The sequence below is a fragment of the Photinus pyralis genome, unplaced genomic scaffold, assembly GCF_008802855.1.
Source record: "Photinus pyralis isolate 1611_PpyrPB1 unplaced genomic scaffold, Ppyr1.3 Ppyr1.4_LG3b, whole genome shotgun sequence".
In the NCBI taxonomy this organism is placed as follows: Eukaryota; Metazoa; Arthropoda; class Insecta; order Coleoptera; family Lampyridae; genus Photinus; species Photinus pyralis.
Window position 1 is genome coordinate 26624419 of NW_022170510.1, and position 8366 is coordinate 26632784.

Genomic DNA, 8366 nt, shown 5'->3' on the forward strand with positions numbered 1-8366 from the left:
TTGTATTTCAGCAACTTCTGTATTAAAATAAATCGCTAATGATCACAATATTCAACAAAACAGTACCTTCAGCCTAACTTACAACTAAAAAAAATCACTTGTAAAGCACAAAAAGGTGAACTTCTAAAGTGCCTAAAAAACCATAGTACATTTTTAACGAAAAAAGTTTAACAATTATTTTAAAAATAATTTTTCCGTTATGCGTTTCATTAACAAAGCAAACAGAGTCGTCCCCTTGGTCGACAAATTCCTCAGTCCAGCAAATCCCGCTCCATTTAGGTGCGGGATTAATCCCGCAAAAATGCTGCGGGATCCCGATACTGCATTCCCTAGAGACGTCTAATCGAAAAAGTACGAATCTTTTTGAATTCTACGTACCAAAATTAATAAGAAAAAGTTTTTTCCCGAGAAATTTTGGTGTAGTCGATTTTTGGTAAAAAAGGAAGGTTATACACTGCCTTTTTTTGAGCCCCGAAAAAAAATTGTCTCAGATCGACCCGGAAAAAAACTTTCTTATAGAATGTGGCCTGTAGAATCCATAATTTCGATCAGTTCCAAGATTGGGCTACTAGATCAAAGTTACAGCCCTTTGAATTTTTTGTCGAAATTGGTTTTTTGCCCATAACTTTTGATTGAGACGTCTAATCGAAAAAGTACGAAACGTTTTGGATTCTACGCACCAAAATTAATAAGAAAAAGTTTTTTTCCGAGAAATTTTGGCGCATTCGATTTTTGGTAAAAAAAGAAGGTTATACACTACCTTTTTTTGAGGCTCGAACAAAAAATTGTCTCAGATCGACCGGGAAAAAACATTTTCTTATAGAATGTGCCCTGTAGAATCCATAATTTCAAACAGTTCCAAGATCGGGCCTCTAGATCAAAAGTTACAGCCCTTTGAATTTTTTGTCGAGATTGGTTTTTTGCCCATAACTTTTGATTGAGACGTCTAATCGAAAAAGTACGAAACGTTTTGGATTCTACGCACCAAAATTAATAAGAAAAAGTTTTTTTCCGAGAAATTTTGGCGCATTCGATTTTTGGTAAAAAAGGAAGGTTATACACTACCTTTTTTTGAGGCTCGAACAAAAAATTGTCTCAGATCGACCGGGAAAAAACATTTTCTTATAGAATGTGCCCTGTAGAATCCATAATTTCAAACAGTTCCAAGATCGGGCCTCTAGATCAAAAGTTACAGCCCTTTGAATTTTTTGTCGAGATTGGTTTTTTGCCCATAACTTTTGATTGAGACGTCTAATCGAAAAAGTACGAAACGTTTTGGATTCTACGCACCAAAATTAATAAGAAAAAGTTTTTTTCCGAGAAATTTTGGCGCATTCGATTTTTGGTAAAAAAGGAAGGTTATACACTACCTTTTTTTGAGGCTCGAACAAAAAATTGTCTCAGATCGACCGGGAAAAAACATTTTCTTATAGAATCCATAATTTCAAACAGTTCCAAGATCGGGCCACTAAATCAAAAGTTACAGCCCTTTGAATTTTTTGTCGAAATTGGTTTTTTGCCCATAACTTTTGATTGAGACGTCTAATCGAAAAAGTACGAAACGTTTTGGATTCTACGCACCAAAATTAATAAGAAAAAGTTTTTTTCCGAGAAATTTTGGCGCATACACTACCTTTTTTTGAGGCTCGAACAAGAAATTGTCTCAGATCAACCGGGAAAAAAACATTTTCTTATATATGGCGTCGATCGTCCTTATTGTCTCCTTCAACTTGGTGTGGGTGTTCGTCGAGGCTCGTATAAACTGAATGGCTTCGTCTATAGCCAGCCTAGTTTCACCTTCCATCAGGGTCTCCTCCGTCTGTAGCTTCCTGATGTCCCCCAGGTCACTAACCGCCGACTTGGGAGATACCAGCACCGTCTCCTCCCCCTCATCAGTCCTCCGTCTGAGCTTCTTAGGCCTAGACATCTCCTCCCACGCTTCTTCCTCCGTCGAGGAGCTGTCGTTCCTCTTCCTACTCTCCGTTCTCCTCCCCCTTTGTATCGTCGCACCATACGGGGTCTCCGGAACCACCTCATCCATCCGAGAGTTCGCTCCCGGGCGTACAGATAACTCCTCTGCACCGGATCCTTCCTTCCTGCTTACAGATAGTACTGGTGACCTCATAAGCCTGGGTCTGCTGGCCATGGGCGTCCCATACCTCTCGTCTGCGTCCGACATTATCACTCAATCCGCGCACCCGCAAACTACCCTACTATGTCCACTAAACCCTTGTCTGTAATCCTAAGCTAAACTTAAACTAAGCTACTATATTACACCACACTATGTCCTATCACTTGCCCCCTATTACGCGCAGGGGTAGTTCACACCCCCCCGAGTGGGGTGTCAAAAGACGCCGCTAAGCACCACTAACCCGACGCCGTTATTCCCGCCTCGATCATATCAACCGTTCCGCCTATATTGGCCTATCAGTCCTCCTCTTAACGGGAGCTGATAGGACTGTCACTTCCGCACGCACGACCCGATAAGGTTCGTTCTAGCCTCCACCACTCTGGCACACTATGGGCTTTCCACCGACCCCTTTCCCGAGCGTGCTACCCTTCTACTTCCGCACCCTGCTACCACGTGCAGGCACTTGCACCCCGCGCGCAGGGGTTGAACCCACCCCCTCGAGTCTGGTGTCTATACACTCGCCTTTTCCACCCGATTCAAACGCCACCGGTCTCGACCGGCTATCTCACCCCATTCCGCCCCTGTCGACCTATCAGTCGCTATCGCCTGGAAGGTCGGCAGCGCCCGAGGGCGTGGGCCGATAAGGGCGACCCGGTGCGGGTTACGTTCCTAAACCTAAGGCCTACCTTTTGGTACCACTCGCAACCTTATCGGATAGCTCCCTTGGAATTTGGCAACCACGCGGTCTCCTTATCTCCAACCTAACCTAACCTAACCTAACCTAACCTAACCTAAACCTAACCTAACCTAACCTAAACCCAACCTAAACCTACCCTAACCTAACCTAAACCTAACCTAAACATAACCTAACCTAACCTAAACCTAACCTAACCTAAACCTAACCAAACCTAACCTAACCTAACCTAAACCTAACCTCACCTAACCTAAACCTAACCTAACCTAACCTAAACCTAACCTAAAACCTAACCTAAACTAACCTTTTTTTTTTGTATAGAGGTGGAAATCTTAAAGACACCAAGCGCCTTAGGTTCTATCGGCGCAAGGTAGTGCAGGAATCTCCTCCCCGGAGGGCGGCCTACCCGCTAAAACCACTCCTCGGCCACGCTTTCTAGCTGGGCAGGAACGCACAAGTGTGCTCCCTTCTGTCCAGCGGGCCTTGTTCTTCTCCTTATTCTTCCGCCTGACGTGCGCGCTCATCCTCCTCCTTCTTTCTAAGGAGGTCTCCTATTGGGCCTGCGTCACATACTACGTAGTGTACGTGTGTGCGCAGTCCACCCAGCGGCCTACCTCGGGTATCAGCCGCCTCGTCCAGGAGGCCCTCCCCTCGCCAGCCCAGCTTTCCTGCCACTCGTTCATTGTCCGTTCTCTCTCTCTCATTCTCGCCTTGCCCCCACTTCGGAACACACGCTCCCTCTCCCGAGCCAGAAGATCCAGAGGCACCATCTTCGCGATGACGCACGCCGCCGGGCCCGATATCGTGCGATACGCCGAGGCCACCGCGATACAGGACGTTCTCTGTAGAGAGAGCACCATACCGCGGTATTTCGCGATCCTAATCGCCTCGCACCACACCGGCGCCGCGTACATTAGGGTCGACGTCACCACTCCCGCTAGCACCCTCCTCTTTATGTGTTTAGGCCCCTTCACCCTCCCCATCAGCCGCCCCACCACCGCCATCGTCTGCCCCGCCTTACTGACCGCCAACTTGACGTGCTCTCCCATCAGGAGGCCTCTATCCAGGACAACTCCTAGATATTTGGCCTCCCTCACGGGCTCGCACGTCAGGTCTCCTACCCTCACTTGCAGCTTCGTGGATGGCCGGTGCCTCCCCAGCATGACGACCGTGGTTTTCGCCACGGCCATCTCGAGCCGGTTCCGTACCATCCAGTCCCCCACAAGCCGCGCGCTTTCGGCGGCCCTAAGGTTCACCTCCCCCTCCGTCGCCCCCTCAACCCAGAGTGCCAGGTCGTCCGCGAAACATATGGGCAGCACACCGATCGGAAAGGGAAGATGCAGGACGTCGTCGTACATGACGTTCCACAGCGGCGAGCCCAATACGGACCCCTGTGGAACGCCACCGAAGACGCTCCGCACCTCTCCCTTCGTCACCTCGACCCTTCTGTCTCGCAGATAGTCCCTGACGACTCTGAGCACCCCCTGCGACACTCTCCTCTCCCTCAGACGGCTGATTATGATCTCCCAGCGCGCGGTGTTGAAGGCGTTTTTGACGTCGAAGCAGAGGAGAATCCCCCACTTCGACGCTCCCACCCTCCCCACCTGCCGCGCCCTATCCACCACTTCAGATATGGCGTGTACCGTGGACGCACCCTTCTTGAAACCGTACTGGCCCCCCGCTTGCCTCGATATCGGCCGACAGTCTGGCGCCTATGAGACGCTCGAAGAGCTTCCCATAGACATCCAGTAAGCATATCGGCCGATACTTTGGCGTGCCCCCCGGATTCGCTCGCGGCTTTTCGGCCAGCACCAATTTCGCATTCTTCCATTCCGTGGGAAACTCGCCCCGTCTCCACAGCTCGGAATACATCCCTAGTATTGCTGCCGGTGCCTCCTCCACTGCAGCTTTGACGAGTCGCGGCGCTATCCCATCCGGCCCAGCGCCCTCTCCTCCTTGATACCCCGCACGGCCTCCCTCAATTCCCCCAGCCCAAAGGGTGCTGCTGTATCCACATCACCCGTCTCGACAACGGTAACCTAACCTAACCTAACCAAACAAGCGGGGGGCGATCGGCTTCAATTTTCGGAAGGAACGGCGGAGTCCTCCGCCGCCGCCACCTTTACTGCCGGACCGGTCGGTTCTCCGCCACTTTAGGCCTGAAAGAGCGAAAGGGTAATTCTAGAATGGACGTTCACTACCTTTTATTTATTTATTTCTAACAACAAATTCACGCAAGTTCCTGAGGTTAGGCTACCGATCGAACATCGAACGATTGCAAAAGACCATCTACGGGAATCGCGAGTAGATCCATCTAACGGGCGCTCGCGTGACCTGAACTTTTCGTAGATTGCCGATAATGCAGCTGCCTGTAATTCGGGCGCGAAATTGAGCGCGAGGTTCACCAGACCGACCGTCAGATGACGGAAGGCGCACGAACGCGAAGGGCCCCCTTTTGAACTGGATTCCTTTAATATTTCGGAGCATTTAACTAGCAATCACGTAAGCACTTCCGATCATCCGGAACACCCGCTCGTAAAAGAGAGGGGCTCGACGGGCCGCCGCATTTCGAAAGCGGCGCGACACTTCCACAACTAAAGGACCTTTACGCGGCCGGCGAGCAAGACGTCCGTCTTCGTTCGTACGAGTAGGTCACCGAACCAATTCCCAACCTTCCGGATTGACTGCGATAATCGCCTGAAAAAGATAAGACGTAATTTTTGTTTAAGCGATGCTGCTGGTGGGGAAGGATAGGTACCGCATCCGAGACCCACGGGCTTGCCACGTTCCACGCCATGAGAGGTAACGAGTTGGCGGTCGCATAAGCGTTTTGGCGAGAGGAACGTCTTCCCGCACTTGATCCGAGTCGGACGACGGGAAGCGAGTGTCCTCGTCAGGAGAAGGGTTCCGAGGACCCCCTCCAAAGTATCGTACGAGAGATCAATCTTCTTCCGGGGGCCGCCGGGAGTCTGAACTAGAGAACCCTTACACGCCGGCGGGATGGAGCGCCGCACGACGGAGAGCGCCTCGGTCGTACGTGCCCAGATCGTTTCGTTACTTCAATTTCAATCCCAATTCCATAATTTAAATCTTTAAAGGGGAATAGGTAATAATAAATAACATTATAGAAAAAATAAACGATAATTTGAGGTTGAAGTTTGTACACTTCCTTTTTTTTTGGCCCGAAGAGAAAATTGTCTCGGATCGACCGGAAAAAAACATTTTCTTATAGAATGTGGCCTGTAGAATCCGTAATTTCAAACAGTTCCAAGATCGGGCTACTAGATCAAAAGCTACAGCCCTTTGAATTTTTCGTCGAAATTCTGACAGCGCCAATCGATGGCTCAAACCATTTCTATTTGAAATTTTAATTATACCTTAGCTAGAGCTACATATATTCTCATTAATGTATAAAGTATATTTATACTTAGTGTTTGTTTACAATGAACGTGCACGTAAATATTTCATAAACCGTAACTCGTACATATTCGTATCGTTTCCATAAATTTACTTCGCTGTTTACAATAAACCAAAGATCGTACTTCATAGTAGTACGATCTTTGACCGTACGTAACTTTGAAACATTTTCATCTCTTGCGACTACGCGCAAGGCTTACACATCGTTTACGTAAAAATTACGTTCATTATAAACACCCTCGTACGTTTCTATACAGTTCAACTTTGCGAAATTTTTAAGTTTTACGTATTTTTTACGTATACTCTCATTGTAAACAAGCACTTATTACATAACAATAAAACTTAAATTAAACAATAATAAATTTACAAAAGGTAAAACACTTTTTCCGGTCGATCTGAGACAATTTTTTTTTCGGGCCAAAAAAATTCCTTTTTTACCAAAAATCGACTGCAATTTTGACAGCGCCAATCGATAGCGCTGGTCGAGACCTTTCCAACGAGGGGTCGGAAGGCACATCTACGACGCACCGTTCTCGAGATATTACGGTTTGTCAGAATTTATGGTCGAAATTTCAAACCGTAATATCTGCCTTTTTTTGAAGCCGGAAAAAAAATTTCTGAGATCGAACGGGTAAAAACATTTTCTTACCTAACCTAACCTACCGTTAATCTAACCTAACCTTACCTAAACCTAACCTAACCTAACCTAACCTTAACCTAACCTAACCTTACCTAACCTACCCTTAATCTAACCTAAAAATAACCTACACCTACCCTACACCTACGCTAAATCTAACCGAAACCAAACCGAAACCAAGACCCAACCCAATCCAAACCTAACCCAAACCTAACCTAACCTAACCTTACCCAAACCTAATCAAACCTAACCTACACCTAACCTAAACCTACCCTAAACCTAACCAAAACGGACGGAAGGGGAAAATAGCCCAGTCGGAATCATCTAATAACAGTGGAACGCCTTTACATTTCACTCGGTCTTCGAGGCAGGCTATGCATTGGTCTTGTAATACTAACTTTGCAACTGTCTACTGTCAAGGCCCTCCAATGAGACTTCGAAGGTCTCGGTTTCATTTTCTCGCGTGACTACTGTGGGGGCCTCCCGATGTATAGTGGTAGGTAGGTAGGTTGATTGTCCATACCGGCATGACAACAGCGGAGCTTGCGCGGATAACTTAGAAAAGAAGGCCGAGAGCCCTTGGTAAATATGTATATACACATTAGCAACACGTACCTACGCAAAAATGTGTCAAATGGTTACAAATTATAAAAACAAAGCATAAAAACACACAATAATAAGTCTATAAACATGGACATGCAAATATATAAAATTTTTAGACATAAATAAGTAAGGAACACTATACAGATCTTTTAAAATTTCCGAAAAATCAGTCCACAAATAAGAAAGTTAGCATTGCGCATGCACAACCTATTCTTTTGACACGTCATTTCATTTTCATTTTCTAAGCATTTTGTAGCCTTAGAATATGGAATTTATATGTACCTGCAATAAATGGCAAAAGTGTAAAATGTTGGTACCTACAAAAAAAGTTGATTTTTTACTATGACTTTTTAGTAATAAACGTAGGTACTCGTAGAAAAATTCCTTCCTTCGTGCAAGTCTCGACACAATAACGACCCAAATATCGAACTTAAGATAAGCATATGTAGTAGTGATACAGCCGTAAGGGCAGACAGACAGACCGGCGAGCGGACAGATCGACGGACAGACTGGCGAACAAAGTGACCAGATATTTTTGTATTTTTACGAAAATGCGCTAAAAAAGGCGGCCCGTAGTTTTATAACAACGTGCCCATAATCAACAATTAGATTACATTACAGCCAACAGTGGAAAAGATTTTGTTCTATAAGTCTATTTATTTGTGTTGGATGAAAGTACCCATAGATATACAGATTTTAATCTGTGCCATAGGTATAATCATATAATTAATCACACCGCATTATCTATTGATAATGTGAGGTAGGTAAATATAAATAAAAAAACGGTGTGACTAGCCTCCCGGCTCCGGTATTCATACGAATCCCGGTTTTACTATGACATCACACTAGTGACGTCAGCAATGACCAGGATTATTATAAATCCC